The sequence below is a fragment of the Thermobia domestica genome, chromosome 7, assembly GCF_964235325.1.
Source record: "Thermobia domestica chromosome 7, izTheDome1.hap1.1, whole genome shotgun sequence".
Lineage (NCBI taxonomy): Eukaryota > Metazoa > Arthropoda > Insecta > Zygentoma > Lepismatidae > Thermobia > Thermobia domestica.
This window is the reverse complement of record NC_137460.1, coordinates 50,733,186-50,752,535: the sequence shown is the minus strand read 5'-3', so window position 1 is coordinate 50,752,535 and position 19,350 is coordinate 50,733,186. Positions and strand designations below refer to the sequence as shown.

Sequence of the window (19,350 nt, the reverse complement as noted above, 5' to 3'; positions counted from 1 at the left end):
GATGAAAACGTTATGAAATCACGAGTAAAGGATATTATGGAAAACATAGATGTGGAAGAAAATATATTTTATACGTATGCGAAATCACATTTTATCGGTTTGCTAACAAGAGAATCGTTTTATAACACATACTTTAAATTATTGAAAAGTGAAGTGTTTTTAAGTGATCTTGTGGATATTCTTCTTGATAAAGATAAAAGTAAAAGTGCTGAATAAAAACAAATATTTTATGTACATAAGTATTGCAAATATTTCATAAAAGAAGAAGAAACTTTAAATTACTAGCAACTATATTTGTATTACGGAAGAAATTAATTTTGTGTGTGTGTGTGTGTGTGTGTGTGTGTGTTTGTGTGGTGTGAAGTTTATACAAAATATTATTTACAACACTTGATGTCAGGCAATGTTATTATCAAATATTTTAAGAAGAAATGTTGGAAACTAATACATGTTTAATACTTATCTTTATATTTATTTTCTTATATTATTTGATACATAGTTTTATTTCATATATTTGTATTATATTAATTTTTCATTTTAGTTTACTTCATCTTAAGAAAACATTTAAAGAATAAAATTATTACGAACTAAATATTATTGCAGACAAGAACATATTTGAAGAAATGTATAATTAAAAACTTTGCGAGTGTTATAATACATAACACGAAAGAATAAATAATTAATATTTCAAAACATTTTAATACGCTCACACAAAGTGTTTGAATCATTTTATCAACTATTTTTTATAACTTTTACACATTTTTTTATATTTTCGAACATTTTAGTATGCTCACACGAAGTGTTCGAGTAATTTATTACGAGAGGTTAAATAAATAAGGAGATTTCACTGAAATCGATACATCAAAATACAAGTTGCAAAAGCAAATACTTTATTTACAGGTTCACAGAATAGCTGTTCTACCGAGTATGCTTTGACATACGAATCAACTAAAGTTAATAATACGAATTAATAAATATTTAATATTTCGAAACATTTTTCCAAGACTATTGTTCGTAAAGCTTCTACAAGAAGCATATCAATTAAAATTGCACAGGAAACGATCTAACTAAAGTTAGATAGGAAAGGTAACATGGAAAAATTACATTAAGATTTATATGTAGTTAAAAATTATTTTGTGTAGAGTTTATATAAGTTAGTAACACTGTTTTACAACTTAAGATTTTTTCCGCTAGAGTGCAATAGTTGTAAAGAAAGAACAAACGATTTTGATACTTTGTTTTAGTTGTCGAGAATATTTTCTTGTTAGAACACGTACTTTTTCGTGGTGTTAAGAACCGTGTTTTGTGCAAGAATGAATTGTGCGTGTGATAAATCAAGTATTGATATTAATTGTATTAAATTAGCAATAATTAAATGGGTACCGAACAAAGTGTTACTTTGTGGAGCATGTTATTATAATTATTTATTCAAAAATGACATTAGACATATGTGTATGTTGAAAAGCAAAGAAGTGTTGGACTTGGAAGCTTGTAGTATTTTATTAAAAGAAGATACGTGCAAAGAAATTATGAAAATCTATATGGATTTACACAATATCCATAGTAAGAAAGACCATATTCTTACACAATGCATTTTTAATAATCTTTATGAAAGCATTTTATTTCATGTGATAATGTCTGATTCCGATTTTCCAAGACTTATATTTTTACATAAAGATGTTTTACACGGAGTGTACAAGAATACAACTAAATAATTGGAACGTCGTAGGACGCATGCGCAGTCGTTAAAAGTTTGTGCGCATGCGCATTCGTTAAAAGTTTGTGCGCATGTGCAGACTTGTGATTGTGTACATAGGAACATTACTTAAGTTAACAGTATTCGTGAAGATGTGTAGTAAGCGAGTATCTGTTTCTGAGTATATCTCTCCAAGAGAGAGACAGATTGAGTGTGAAAAGCATCAGAAAATTATTTATCAACACCCATGGGATCCTGATATTCCTGAAGAAGAACAAGATAAAGTGAAAATACTATATCCTACACAGGAAATAGAAGAATCGTTTAGAAGATTTTATCGATATGATGATGAAATCCATTTTGAAAAAGTGTTCCCTAATACACATATTGAAATTGAAGAATTAGACAATGTGAATTGTAAGTGCAATCGTTTTAAAATAAGTGATTTGTGTGTGAAAGAACTTTTTCAGAATTATCAGCTGAGTGAACCATTACTGTGCTTTCCTTGTTCAATAAGAATACCAGACGAAAAACTACATAAATGTTTGTTAATATTTAATAATAGTTTGAAAGAAACTGTGTGGGAATTTTTAATTCAGAAGAAAACTCGTGACATAGTGTTTGAACTTTACATACAGAAACACTTTAGTTCTTCGGATAAGAATTATAGAAGAAACAAAACTGTTTTAAATAGATTTAATTTAGCATATGAATCAGTTACATTTTCAGATTCATATATTTATGATTTAGTTGAACTGTTTTTAAAGAAAGACAGAGATGTGTTTGCAAAACAAATTATGTACGTATGAATGTACTTTTCTTTCTGTGAATGAACTGTGTGTGCTGGAATGTATATCAAGATGGAAACCGGAATATAAACTTCTGTGCGACGGATGCTATCAAAACAGCCGTATTATAGATGAACATGAATGCATTGTTTTAGACCGTGAAATGTTGTGTTATAATGCATGGTGTGTTATGGTGCGACCAGATACCTTTGATGAACTGTACAAAGTCTTTTCTTCGTATCATGAGACTGAAATTGACGATTGGACATTTGATTATGCTTTATTTAATATTTTATTAAAGAAAAACTACATCAATGTAATTTTAGAATTTCTCTTGAAAAAAGATTTCACTTATAATTTTTAATTCATTTCTTTGTTTGTTAGTGAAATAACTAAATGAAGTGAAAGTTATATATTGGAAATATATATTACAATTTTTATTATCAATGACATTTACTTGAATTCAAAATTAAAATAACTTATTTTATTTACTATTCATAATATATATGATGCTTTAATACATTTTTATTTGATCATACATACATATCTTTATTACATTTTTTATTTTATATATATGTAATCACTTTATCTTATATGGAAAAAAATAAATATTATATGAATAAAAATATTTTAGCGTTGTTGATTTCTTTAAAATCATTTAGTTTATAATTTTTATATCCAGATACGCTTATTAAATAATTTTATATTCAGATAAGTTTTCTATGTAATTTTGTATTTAGATACATTTAATTTGTACTCTCGTCCCCAGCCACATTTGGTTTGTAATCTCGTACCCAGCCACATTTGGTTTGTATTCTCGCACCAAGGTGCATTCAATTTGTAATCTCGCACCCAGGTGCATTCAGTTTGAAATCTCGTACCCAGACGCATTTAGTTTGTAATTTCGTACGCAATTGCATTAAGAAAAATTTTGTATCTATACGCGTTAGAATCTCGTGTTTATCACATGTTGAATTAATAATTATTATAATTTGTAACTTAAACGATAACTAACAACAACAACATGTATAACAGAAACAATTTATTAAGAAGTTTACAACGTAGCGGTTCTAACGAGTATGGTTTGCCATACGAATCAATAAATAATTAGTATTTTGATCATCTTTAGTATGCTCACACGAAGTGTTCGAGTAATTTATTACGAGAGGTTAAATAAATAAGGAATTTTGTAGAAAGCGATTCATTAAAAGATACGAAAGAAAAAATAATATTCTTCCAACAGTGTTGTTCCTACAAAAAGCATAACTATTAAAATTACGTAGCATACACTAAGAACAGAAAAAAAAGAAATAAAATCAAATTAGTTATTTAGTTAATTAATTAAAATATAAAGAGAATGGAAAAGAATTAGTAGCAAACAGAGACAACAAAAGAAAAGAAAGAAAATAAAATCAGGTTAGTTATCTAGTTAGTTAGTTAAAATATAAAGAGCATAAAAAGAATTAGTAGCAAACAGAGACAACAAAAGAAAAGAAAACATTTTAACAACTATTTTTGAAACGTTCACTCATTTTTATATATGTTTGAACTTTTAGTACGCTCACACGAAGTGTTCGAGTTATTTATTACGAGAGGTTAAATAAATAAGGAATTTTGTAGAAAGCGATTTATTAAAAAGATACGAAAGAAAAATAATTAATATTTTCACAACAGTATTGTTCCTACAAGAAGCCTAACAATTAAAATTACCTGGCAAACACAAACAAGAGAACAACAATATAAGCAATGATATACCTACTGAGTGAAAAATATTACTTAAAGAAAAAAGTATTGTTTAATATAAGAAAGTTCGCTTTGAAAGAAATGTTACATTAAGAAATATTCAAAAGGATTATTACAGGTATTATAATTTTAGCGGGGAAATTTTCAGTTTTGTTTATCGGCAACTGACAACGTTACTTACCGTTTTCATTTATTGCGACTTTTCCCTAAAATATTTGCAATAATGAGAAAAAAGAAGTCATATTTTATGATTTGATATGCATCATAAGGTAGATATTAATTTGTATAGTATAAATAACACGCATATTTTCATCTTATTTATTTATGTATTGTATAGTTTATGATATATAACGGAAAGGAAATAAAAATATGTTTGACGTGATGTTTACTATCCAACATATACGCATAGCAATATGCATATTTACTATACTTAAATATAAAATATAAAAGGTACAAATATATGTATGGCGCAAGAAATGAACCGATACAAACTGCTAGGGTGTATATGTACAATGATGTACTATTACTTTATTATACTCACAGAACTCCTATACTTTATTAGATACTAATATATATCGTTCATACCAATACTAAATGATATATTGTATGTTTGCTTTGCGTGATATGCTTTATTAGGTACGGTGAATAAAAAATCGGTTTAAAAAATGTGTGAATATGAAATGGTTGACTTCATATATACCTACCAATTCTATTTGCTAAACATAAATAAAATCAAAGTAAACTATATGGTAGACATTAGGCATACCACTCACTGCATGTCAATGCATGTATTATGTAGGGAACCCGATGTTTTTATTTTTAACATTATAAGAAGTGTATATTGTGAATGCTATTTTTTCTTATACAATTTGTATGTTGAGTATAACATATTAGGCATTTTTGTTGACACCCAATGCTTTTACTATTCAGTATGTATGTATGTATATACAATACTCTATCACTTAGAATTCCTTTACATTTGACATTTACTACATTACTACGCATTAATTAATATCTATGATTCCATACACAGAGCATGACATTAAGAGAAGATAGTCTTTAATATACAATATGTAATTGATAATGATAATGTATCATTTATGTAGAAAAGTTGGCAATACTAATTATTATTTGTTTGCCAATCGGATGCATAGCACTAGTGTGACATGGCATTGCACAGCCATAAGAAATTTGCGCGCGTTGTTATACGCGGATGCCGCACGCGGCGCCGGTGAGTACAGTTTTACGTTTATATTCGCGCCGGCTGCATGCGGCACCGGTGAGTGCGGTTTCACGAATATACCCACGCCGGGCGCGCGCGGGGCCTGTCAGTACAGTTTTACGTTTATATCCGTGCCAGAAATATAAACGCATGTGCGGAAAAATGGATTTATATTATTAGGTGGTTGTTAAGTAATAAATTGCAATATTTACTTGTTATACGCACATCTATATATCTAACTCCTGTAATCCGTATATGTTTACACTGATGTTTCCAATTTTACTTACAAACATTAGAATATGTAATGTGCAAAATATTACTGTATGATTCCCCTTATTGTCTTATAATTCCATTGATATGACAACATTTTGTGCCAACTCTACTCACTTGATCTATTTTTTAAGTATGACCACATTTGAACATAATACTACTCACTTGACTCATTTTTAATTTTGAAATTAATATTTTTAATTCATATTAGTGACTTCATTGTAAATATAGGAATTAACACGTTCATTGAAATATGTTTATTTTTTACTAGTTATATTTTTATAAAATATGACCCTATATTCTTTAAGTATTATGTTATATACATTTACTTTTGCTTGTTTATACTGAAAAGAAAATGTCAACTTTGCTCGTACTATATATGTTTATCACTTTGTTTCAATAATTACTATTGTGCTGCCAAAATGTCTTGAGCCGTGGCAAAAAAAATGTAGACTAACGCTCACACCCTTACACACCTACGCGTTGAGCGAATAAGGGTTTAGCTGATGCTAAGCGAAAGAAAGCGAGTGGAATTCCTTTAACCAATAGCAGCGCTTGCAACGGAAGACTATTTTTAGACTATCTATAGACCATTTTTGCTCTCAAAGCTTTATAATAAAGGTTCAGATTCCTATTGATGTAATATACTATTTGTATGTTTTATCTCACTTATATTAATTAATTGATTAACTATGGAATACAAAAATAGAGGAAGCTAGGCATGGCGTAAGTCTGGACATGTCGTGAAATTTTATCTTGTGTGTAGAGAAGATATTTAATATAAAATATTCTCATATTAAGTTTACATTGTCTCCTGAAATAAATTTGTGATCATTTTTGCACTGCACGTACAGTACAAATGATTCTTACCCGGTTCCCGAAACAAATTCCTCTGCTAATGTAGCTCTCTCTCTCTCTCTCTCTCTCTCTTTCTCTTTTTTCTCTGTATTTTATGAGGTATCTGCAAGCTTGAATATCTGTAGTTTGTTTGTTGAACTCCTTTCTGCTTGTCCCTTTCTTTTTTCACGTATCCTCTGTATGTGTTTTTAATCTATCTATTTATTTATGATGTATCTGCTTGTTTTGAGTATCTGTACATTGTTTTTAATCTATCTATGTATTTTATGCCGTATCTGCATGTTTTTCGAGTATCTGTAGCTTGTTTTTAATCTATCTATGTATTTTAGGACGTATTTGCTTGCATTTGAATATCTGTAGCTTGTTTTTATTCTATCTATGTATTTTATGCCGAATCTGCATGTTTTTCGAGTATTTGTAGCTTGTTTTTGTTCTATCTATGTATTTTATCACGTATCTGCATGTTTTTTTGAGTATCTGTAGCTTGTTTGTTGACATCCTTTCTGATTGTTTTTAAGTATCTACACGTCCCTCTCTTTATCTCTCTCTTTCTCTCTTTTGCACGTATCGTCTGTATGTGTTTTTCTCTATCTATGTATTTGATGACATATCTGCTTGTTTTGAGTATTTGTAGCTTGTTTTTGTTCTATCTATGTATTTTATGGAGTATCTGTAGCTTGTTTTTACTTTATCTATGTATTTTATGGAGTATCTACATGTTTTTTTGAGTATCTGTAGCTTGTTTTTGTTCTATCTATGTATTTTATGGAGTATCTGCATGTTTTTGAGTATCTGTAGCTTGTTTTTACTCTCTCTACGTATTTTATGCCGTATCTGCATGTTTTGAGTATTTGTATCTTGTTTTACTCTATGTATTTTATGGTGTATCTGCATGTTTTTCGAGTATCTGTAGCTTGTTTTTTACTCTCTCTATGAATTTACTGACTATCTACAAGATTGAGTATCTGTACCTTGGTTTTACTCTATCTATGAATTTTACTGACTATCTACAAGTTTGAGTATCTGTAGCTTGTTTTTTACTCTCTCTATGAATTTTACTGACTATCTACAAGATTGAGTATCTGTACCTTGTTTTTACTCTATCTATGTATTTTTTACTGAGTATCTGCAAGCTTGAGTATCTCTGATTAAAAACTAAGAAAGTACTTTTTAGTCTTACTGTAGAATGGAAATATCGTAAACTTGCTAAGCGTAATCGTAATTTTGAATAGCCATGACGTTTGCCTTCTCTTTTGTATAACACAAGTTTGTATCCAAGGAAGATCCCCTAAAAAATTTTACGGTAAACTATAATATGTTTCTTAGATTTCGAACTGATTACGGCTTTGCTGTAATACCAAAGACTTTATTTCTCACTACAGTTGATAAATATAACATAAATAAAGACATTCTATAACACAATATATCACATAGATTTTAACTATGCGGTATGAAATCTGGAACATCACAATTTTTCTATACTAATTTATATTTTAACCGCGATATCTATTTTAATTGCTTTCACATCTACTGGCTAAGTCTTTCTTCAAAATCTATTTTCGGGTATAGGACAAGAGTACCTCATTTCCCTATATTTTAGAACAATATACATGATTTTAAGCTTAACATTCTTCACCAAGAGATTTTGAAGTGAATAATAAGTCAAGTTTCATGTTTTTAGATTGCATCTACTTCTTCTGGTCTTTTCATTAGATTGATTTAGGGCTATACTGTTTCCTTATAGTACATGTGTTCTTTTCACCATGTAGACTTCAGTGATAGAGTGTTTTCTTATGGAGAATGTCTCATTTATTATCCTTCATGAAGAATTAGTGGTAGAATGCTTACTTATGATACATGATGACTCAGTGATACAGTACTTCCTTGCACTAATTGAGGTCCCTGATTGAATTTTGAATGTACTGATTTAGTAATAAACTGATTCCTTATATTACTTGATTCCTTATATTACATGATTCCTTATATAACTTGAGACTGCATCATTAATCTTCAACGTGTTCATTTTTAATACCCATGACGGCTTAGTGGTACAATGTTTCCTTATGATACTTGAGGTCTCTTCATCAAATTAAGTCAGTGATAGACTGATTTCTTATGCTACAAAGTACCTTACTCATTTAATTTTTATAACAGTCACTCAGTGGAAGTGTATTTTACTTCTATATGTTCTTACTCATTATCTTTTAGCCCGAATAATACAACCCATTCCCCCCAAAATTCATTGCGTCAATCACAAAAGCTCTTGAATGATTTCTATCCATACCCAACTGGTTCTACTTTGTATGCCTATTTCTGCAAGATACATTTTCCCTAGGTCTTCCTAACGGTTGTTTTCCTCTCTTTATTATGACCCTAACAATGTCTGGTAAACGGAATGTATAAATAATAAGGTTTTCTTTGGTATTTTATTCCTAAAGAATTGCTAAGCTACTTGGTATATTTCTTGAATTAATACTACAGTAATCCACCTAGTATATTCGTTATCGTTCATGCTTATGTTGCATCCCCGCTTACGGTTTTGCTCTGTCAAAATTTGTAAAAGTTTGAATGAAGTTTTCCAGGGTTTTTCTTTTTCATTTAATCATTTGAAGCAAAGGCCGGGATGGTACATTACTTATAGCTTGTACTCCTCCTTATTCCTTTTCACCGATAATGTACTCCCTAAAGAATATTATCCTTCAAACCCCATCAGTTTCAATACTCAAACTCATCAGTTTCAATCCTAACTAATACTTTTTATTCAAATTGTGTTTTATCTGTAATATACATTCTGTAATATATACTCTCTCAAGGTGTCAAATTTTCTCAACTTTTTTCGTTCTACAAGCACCATTAAAAGATTTTGTGTTGTTTCAGAAATCATCATTCTTCTTTACAGTCACATTTTAAATGACGTTAAAAGATGCATATTTTTACAAAGAATGTCATAATGTATGTAATTTAATCATTGATCATTCATTTGCTTTGGATTGATTGATTGAAAATAGTATTTTTCAAAAACCAACACATGATTCTCTATAAAATTTAATGAATCACAAGCTATAGCACTAATTCATTTCAATGGACTTCTCCATGATACTTTAACTAAAATTCTATACCAATCCAAAGAATATTTATTGCTCAAACATATGGAATAACCACCATATTTTTACTTAATTAATATAGAATGAGAAAAAATAATAGACTGACATGAAATATTCATGTAGTTGGACACAATGATTCGATTCCAGTTTGATGCAAGCAGTCCCAGTGGGAGGCACTCGGTCAAAAAAAGTGTACAATACTTTTAAGTCCACCCACCTTGAATGAATTTTTCTTGGATTTTCCTCATCCACACCAGTTAAATGCCTTGGTGATACCTAACTTATAAGTCCCAAACCACTTTTTTCCTCCCCGGATCCTTTATTCCTTCCTTCCCTTCACGGATTGTGTGCTCGTTGAACAACATTACCCCTCAAACGTGAAGTGGTAAATGGTCTTAGATGTTAAAAGACCAAAATCTAAATCATAATCTTAATCCTATTCGATTCCAATTTTCGCAAATCAATCTCAAAACGAAAGAATCACATAAGATTTTTTCAATAATGCCATAAGTCTTACAGGACACCGTGTGATTTGTATATTTCAAGTTCAACTAAATATTTTATTCTTCATTTCTAATAGCAACATAAATCTGAAAGACCCTGCTAGACTTTTTGCTATGATATTATAAAAACAAAAATACATTGGAAAGCACAGACAATTCATAGCAAAAGATAACCTTCAAATCTTATAGACATTCAGAATTCCTTCCTTCCTTCCTAACAGTATTTTATACTTAAAAGGTTATTCCCACCACTTTCGCTTTCTTCGAAAGAATCCCACCTCCCAAAACCAGACCCTCTTTTCTTAGAAAAACACCCAAACAGTAAAACTCCGCTCAAGGGGCGGTGAAGGCAGAGGAGGAAACGAGAGGTTACCGTATTCAACTAAAACTTGTTTTCTCAAGTGATTATGAGTGTGTGAAGTGATCTTCACCTTAAATTATAAATGGGGAAACGTTTCTGAATCTTTCCATGTTAGCAAATGTAAACAAAGAATATTTTTCAGTTAATTTACTCACCATCAATTTCAGGATTTGTTTTTTCCATTAAATTTCTAGTCATCTTAGCAGCTTCAATAACCGTACAAGTCCCATACGGTTACAATAAATATAATAATAATAATAATAATAATAATAATAATAATAATAATAATAATAATAATAATAATTGGCCAAGTAACTAGTGTATGTGCATTTGGTACACGTGGTTCTGGGTTCGATATCTGGCGAGAGAGCACAAAATTAATTTTTCTGTCATTCAGTTTCCTTAATCAATAGTCTAGTTTAGCCTAAAGATCATAACTGTTAAATAAAATAATAATAATAATAATAATAATAATAATAATAATAATAATAATAATTGGCCAAGTAACTAGTGTATGTGCATTTGGTACACGTGGTTCTGGGTTCGATATCTGGCGAGAGAGCACAAAATTAATTTTTCTGTCATTCAGTTTCCTTAATCAATAGTCTAGTTTAGCCTAAAGATCATAACTGTTAAATAAAATAATAATAATAATAATAATAATAATAATAATAATAATAATAATAATAATAATAATAATAATAATAATAAATCTTCTTCATATCCACATTTGACAACGATAATTTTGAGTTTGATTGTTTATGTGGTTCGGATATCAACTTATTCTGTAAATTCATGTCTCAAATAGGATTAAAATTCTTAAAAGAAAAAAAAAAACAATTCAAATTGAGCTGATTGAAATCAGATAATAAGTTGCAGGTTCATGTCTCAAAAAGTCTTTTTTTGCTGAAAACAATATTTTAAAATAACTCAGATATATTAAAATGGGAAAAGAACGAGTCACATTTTCTTGAAATAAAACCATCAAATTTTCAATATAATTAATTTTAAACTAGAAATCACTTTATTTTTTACTATTTACAAATCTTGATTTCTATGTACACTTTTTTTTTCACTTTTTCTTTTCATTGTGTATTATATCCCTAAAATGACTTCAATATTATCTTCCACCTCTTCTTTCTTTTTCTTGCTCTTCTCTTGCTCTTCCATGGTTTTCCTGCTCTTCTCCTGCTCTTCTATAGTTCGCATTATTTCTCTTCTTCTTTTCCATTTCCCTTCCAAACCCCAAGGTAAGCCTAAAATTTCTTGTCTCTTTTTTACTTTGGTGTAAATGTCCAAAAACATTGAATTCACACAGGCACTGCATGAATGCGATTTTAAATTCTTTTTATTGTTCGGACAAATGTCCGATAAAAAATAAAACTGTTTAATTCCCCTCAATTTAATCTTCTGTTCACAATATTGAACAGCACATGCAGTATGGTCGCAAGTTATTTCGGAATCCATAATCTGAAATAATAAAGAAACGGATTTTTTTTACTATTTGTTCAAATATTAATAAATTTACATATCAAAATATTTGACTTTAATTATGTTTGGACAATTATTTTATCCTATAAATCATGCAGATTTCTCTATTATGATAATGAAACGATACTTTTCCTTTCTTTCTTATATCCTATCATTTTTAGCAATACCATGCTCTCTAATACTATTAATTTTTGATCTTTTAAGTCAACAAATTTTCAAGACTAAACTTCAGTTCTACAAATTAAAAGTCTATGTAATTTTAATTTCATATATCGGTCTTGTAATATGAATGTATCGTAAGGACCGTTGCCTTAATCATCTCAAGTATCATTCTTAATGGTCTTTGGAATAAAATATGCGTTAATTCGCATATTTATACCTTAAGAAAATAATCAAGTCAGTTGGACAGTACAATCAAATTATTTCGTTACGAAAAACAAGCACAATTCTTCCTTATCCCACAGGTTATTTTCAAGTGTTTTATCCTAGCTTAGAATAATAACTAAAATTTAGTGAATTCAAATAATTTCTGGGGGGTTTTGGTGATTCAGTGATACAGCGTTCACCTCTGGTGCTTGGGGTCCCGGTTTAATCTTAGCGCCCGCAAATTATTTCAACATTTTTATTACAAGCATTAAGTTTGCACACATTTTTTATAAATTCTGGTGGACAAACACCATGTACTTGGCTTTTGTTGGGGTTTTATATACTTTTAAGTGATTTCTTTTTGTAAAGTGATGGTTCAACAAATCACAGTTTCCTTTAGCGTAGCGGTATAACCATCAGACGTAAAACTCAGTTATCGTTCAAATTAGATAACCCAACAGTACAGTGAATCATATTGGATTGCCTAACATGTAGGAATTATACAACAGTACAGTAAAACATATTGGGTACCCTAACATGTAGGGATTATACAAACATTTTTCTTTATGGATTATTCTCTCTCCGAGAGATGTCATCCCTCAAGGGGACAATAAGATTAGATGTCCAACTCTATATTCTAATTTCCGAATTCTTTTCTATACCTACATGTAATGATATATACACTTTTCTACGATATATACTGTCAAATCATTTAATCGAAAGGCAATGCAAGGCAACATATGTCAAGATACCCTTTCATTGAATTGTGTACATGTCATGAGTTCTAACGGTATAACATATTCTTAGATGATAAAAAATTCGGGAAAATCTTGTCTTCTGTAGAGTGATTTAACCACTGTTTATATTTCAAACTATATTCCTAATTCAATAAGAATAATATGAATAAGGGTGACGCAAAAATCAATGGTAAAGCTTTCGTTTCTGATGCAAGGATTACTTGATTTATGTTGTCAGTTTAGATCTTCCGCAAACATCATGTTTCTACATTTTCTCGTGGAAAACGCTTTCTACGTTCATTATAATTTAATCTAATATAATTGTGCGAAACTAAAGATTTCATTTTTTCCAATAACATTACTAAAATGTTTGGGAAATAATTACTTATGAAAAAAATATGTAAATCAGTCAATCAAATTAAGAATACGATATCATATTATAAAACAACAAGCAATCCAAATCTGTTAAGCAATCAGTTCTATTTTAGAAAAGTGTGAAATAATATTCTTAAAAGTTTTCTTATTATCATTAATAAGTATCTATTTATTCAAGTAACTAACTAACTAACTAACTCTATGGCCTATGAAACCCGGAGGCCACGTTCACAAAAGCTCTCCACTGACTTCCATCCTTAGATAATTGCATCCAGTTTCTACTTTGTATGCGTATCTCTGCGAAATCCATCCTCCCATTTGCGCCTAGGTCTTCCTGATGACCGTTTTCCTCTTTTATTACGACTATATTACATAACATACGCCCTCCTAGACTTGACAACCCTAATCATGTTTAATAAACAATCTAATAAATTACGTTATAAAGTTTCCAACATTCCCCTTCCTCTTGGGTCCAAATATTCGTCTCAGGATCTTGTACTGAAATACTTTTAGTCTATGTTCTTTCCTCAGAGTAAGCGATCATGTTTTGCAACCATACAGAACAACAAGCATAATTAACGTTTTATATATTTTAAGCTTCAACAGAATTTGCGACAACAAGAGATTTTGAACCGAATAATGCACGAATTCCCTGGTTTTAGTCGCCATTTAATTTCTCCGTAAATTTGATTTTCTCCTCTGTTAATACTGATCTTAAATATTTGAAACTAACCATTTTATCAAAAGTATTATTTAATATTTTAATGCATCCATAAAATGCAGTATTACGGTCCCAACGCACTTTCGTGTATTTACTTTTCTCTGCATTTATTTCTAAAGCCATGTCCCTGCAAGCATTTCATAAGATCTCTGCATTTATTTCTAATGTTCTCCTATCATCCCCTATTAAATTTACATCATCAGTATATACCATAACTGGTGAATACTGTTCAACTCTATTCAACAATCTAATTATTCTGTCAATATATGGAAAAAACACCAACAGGAAGACCAAATATAAAAAGAAAAATCGATTAATCTACCATGAATAATTCATTACTATTTCTGATAAATTCACTAAATATTATGATATATTTTGTTCAAACAACCTAGTAATCACATACAGTATCTAACATCTACCATTTTCACAAAATAATATAAAGATTTCTTTCATTCAGAACAATAAATGCTCAAATCTTGGTCCATCATACACACAAACAACTATCACTTTATATCTTTCCGCAAATAGTACAATTACTGAAGGAAATATTGTACAAACGTGTTAAAATAGATGTAATTCTGACTTATAATTCAAAACATGATCTTAATCTTCTGTAAAACATTACATTTCATAAAATTTACTTGTAACTTCTTAGTTATCGTGCACCCCTTTACCGTGAAAGAGCGGTGTTCAATTCTCGGCAAAGCCATGTAGTTCAGATTCAATGATAATCACTAGGACCCGTCTCATATAGCCTAGTTATTGCACAAAAATCGTACTTAGTTATTATACTTATCGTTAACAAAAATCCTAACTTGGTTCACGAGAAAAAGATATATTTCACTTGAGGTCCCCGTCTCATATAGTCTAGTTGTGAAAAGGCTATTAATTCGATAACTCAATAATTTTTATAAATGTGTTCGTATATAAAACATGGTTTAATAATACACCATTTGTCTTCCGATCAGTCCAAATATAAAATATGAATTCAACTAATACGTAAAAGCTCTGCACTGATTTCATTTCATAGCTAAAAACATGGATTTGGTGTCTACTGTTTGTAATTTACGTTTTCCTCATGCTTGTTACGCTTTCCTAAGTGGGGAAAAAAATCAACTGGAAGCCTTCAAAATGTAGATGTGGAAAAAATGGTAAGAATTAGTTGGGTAAAGCAAAAAGAAATAACAGAATGTTAGAAGTGTTGGGTGAAAAAGAATATTTTTAGACATTATTAGGAAGAGAAATTAGTTGTATCATTGCCTAAGAAAATAATCTATCATGAGTGATATCCTAGAGGGTATAATAACGGAAAAAGAGGGAAAGGGTTAATATTAAAACTAAAAGATCGCACGCAAAAAAAAAAAAAAAAAAAAGGTTAGCGGTGGAGCATAGAAGCTTCTCAGCTGTACCCTATCAATAAAGGCAAAATACCTATGATAACGACAAATGTTTGTTTTCAATTAAACTTTAAAAGCAATATGTATTCTAGATACGGTTAATATCCAACTAATAATATTGATTTCATTCTGTGGTCTTCCATGAAAAAATAAACATTTGTATGTCTTCAACATTACATATTATATAATGATAATAAGAAATATATTATTTTTCTTACCTGATAATTCTTTCTGAAGCGTGGTTCAAACTCCTGGAAATGGTATAATCTAAAAAAGAAAGAAAAAATGAATTACTATATTTGAATTTTTCTATTACAAAAAATAATCAGTGCTAAGAAAAATCAAATGAATATTTATTATAAAATTAATCCTTTCCGAAAATGAAGAAATTTTTCAATCCAATGAGCTAAGTCTAAGAAATTAAAAACAAAATCCAATTATTTCTCAAAATGTCATGTTTTCAGGATACTATAAGTCAGCTTGCATGTATTTGGTAAAATAAATGTGATATGAAACAAAAAGAAGATAATAATTTCCAAATGAATTCATACAATCAACAAGAATTACTCTAAGATAATTTTCCAATAATAATAATATTAAAAATGTTTCATATCTTGTAATCAATTAATGAAAATGAATTTTTATCTGAATATATTTAAGAAGACAGAAGTCCACTTACCTTTTCAAATATAAGAACAAATGAAGTAGCGCCGATAAAAAAAAAAAAAAACAACTTCGAAGCAAGAACACCGTCACAATCTATCCAACTAACTTGAAATGACAAAAATCTTCAAAATTCAGTTTTTATATTGAACAGAAGAAACCCACGCCAATTTTCACAATTCCATACAATAATAATAAAAAAGAGTCCTCTAAAAGATTGTAAACCACTTTTTTTTTCTCTCTCTCTCTCTCTCTCTCTCTTTCTCTCTCTCTCTCTGGAATTCTATATGGTCGATAACCCTCATAGCAATAACGGAATGGATACAAACATTTAAAAAAAAAAGAAAAAAAGAAGCAATTCTACCTTCCCTCTTACTCCAAGGGTAAGAAATCCTGTCCTTCAAACTGCAATAAGACGCCCAATAGTCTACCATCGGGTTTTATAGATTCTGTGAGTATTTTTTCTCTCATTATATAATTAGTATATGTGTAACTAAAGTTCATTAAAGTATGGCAATTAATTATGTTCTAAGAACCTCACCAAGTATGTATTTTTAATCAATTTCATAACAAACATTGTATTGCATTTACTGTACACATGACATACATGTCCATGCATTCACCACTTATTTTTCCTTACATCATGCATGCCTTTAATACATGTGGTCCTAACTTCATTTTTATTAGTATGTGTAACGTTTCCAATTCGTTTCCCGGTGGGTACCTTTGGCGTAGGAAACCGGGTTCAATTCCCAGGAAAAGGTCATGCGGCTCGAATTCCACGTAGGTTCACATCTCATATAGCCTCGGTGTTAAAATACATACTAATCTAAAATTAAAATAACTCGATTTCCGGCGGAGGTATATAGTTCGGATTCTACGTTAATTGCAAAAGTCCACGTCTCATATAGCTGTGCTCCTAAAAGATACACTAATCTAAAATCAACACAACTCAACACAATTCCCAACAGGTGCCTTTGGCATAAAAACCGGGTTCAATTCCCGGTGGAGGTGTATAGTTCAAATTCTACGATAAAACTGTAGGTTCATGTCTCATATAGCCTCGTTGTTAAAAGACACACTAATCTAAAAATCAACACAAATCAAATCTAGTTATAAAAATTCTGTATCAATCAGCTCATGCGGAACCCAATTAATATAATTAATAATGGTACAAACTAGTTCAATGGTAGAGCATCTACCTCTGCTGGTGGATTTTCTCATGTCAAGCATGGCCAAATCATTTTTTAGTATTCTTATAACAAAAAAAAAATGTATTATATAAATTGTACTAATCAGCATCAAGTTCATAAGTCTTCTTAAAGTTCCCCGTTTCCTCCCACTTCCTCATTACGCTATTTTATTTTTTCATAAAGGAAATATTACGACAAAAATGGATTCATATAAATTAGTCTAACAGAATAATTCTCTGACATTAAACTTAATAAATTCATATAGTCTCAGTGGTAAAGAAGTCTCTAGTATATGAGGTTCTTGGTTTATTTCCTCGTCAAAACCATTTTACTAAACTCAACATAAACAAGTGTCAATCAATAATATCTAAATAAATAAAGATTCCTCTCACTTTCTAAGGGCTAGTAACACAGTGAAAAAAGTCTTGTTCTCTGTTAGTTGGTAAATCCTAGGTTGCACAATTATTTAAACATTTTCTAAGTATTTAGTGCATTGCTGCTACAATCCACATCTCCACTGCTTGAAATATCTTGGTTCGATTTCCAATCAAGTAAATTTGTAGTGAGCAAACACCTTGCTCGTGAGTTTTCCTCTCACTTTCTTCATTCCATCATTTTATTTATCATAATGGGATTGTTATGATATGATTGTTATGATATGAAGTATATGATATGATATGATATGAAGAGTAAACTGATATAAGATAACCTAAGTGATATAACCATACGGCACAATATTTACAAATCATAAAATGATTTCATCATACATCATGCCCATTACATAATGCATATACATTTTTTAATCATAGGTGTTAATATTCATTCATTCACAATAACAATTTTTGTAAACAGGTCTTCCCGCCAAAACAAGTTTGGGCAACTCAGTCCCCCACGCCCTTCTACCTTTGCGTTCAATATGAGATCCGGCGCGGGTCTCTTTACAGCAGTCATAAACAATAAAAGAAAGAATGTTTCGTTTCAATACAATCTTTACAAAAACTCGAGGAAAACAAATTCATGTAACAACCTAACTGATACGTAAAAGGGGAACAATACATAAAGCTTTTCCAAGTTCAATGTCAACTTTGGGTTTTATTTTCTCTTTTTTTTTTTCTGTAAGGGAGTAAAAAATTTCTTGAAGGACATTCACATTCCTAGAATGCAATCTTCACAAAGCTCTCTAAAAAAGTAGACAATAATCCCTAACAGTTTCTTTTTTATCAGTAACTAAATTGCACAATTGTGTTCCAAAAATCTTTTTGAGGGGGACTCTGGTATCTATGTGAAGGCCACTCTGTAATTAAATCTGATGGTTGTATCTAACGGTGAATCCTAATTTTTTCACGGCTCCTTTCGGCTGAAGGACAGTGTCACGTTATAAATACCAATACAGAATCACAAGTGTATCCTCCAACAAAAATGGTTAAATCTTCAAAGAATTCTTCAAAGAATTCGTATATGGGCAATAATAAAGCGTTACTTGGCCTTGCATCAACTCTCAAAAAAACCTTCAAGCTTCATTTCTGAGAATTCAGGTGTTCTATTAAAAATTCAATAATAAATGATAAAAGAACGTACCAAAAACATCAATAAAGTTTTATTTTTTCAAGATAACCTTCAGTCAAATTGTATTTTCTACGAATTTCAACTTTCACAGCCATAAATTGTCAATAAACACATATTTTCAACGCAATAAATAACATAAAAAACACTCATAAATAGCAGACACCCCTCTAATCACGCAATAAATAGCATTAACTCAATGCCAGAAGTCTCAATTTGGACCTAAAGGGTTGAACTACTTGTTGGTCCTACCCCTACTGGCATTAAGTTCATCAGTGTTAGAAGATGGTTATACCAGT

At 30.1% G+C, this 19,350-nt stretch overlaps 1 protein-coding gene across 2 annotated transcripts in view; it reads right to left on the bottom strand.

Annotated features, from left to right (window-relative positions):
* Window positions 1-19,350, bottom strand: part of LOC145690078 (uncharacterized) — a 567,853-nt gene that overhangs the window by 274,700 nt on the left and 273,803 nt on the right. The window lies entirely within an intron of this gene.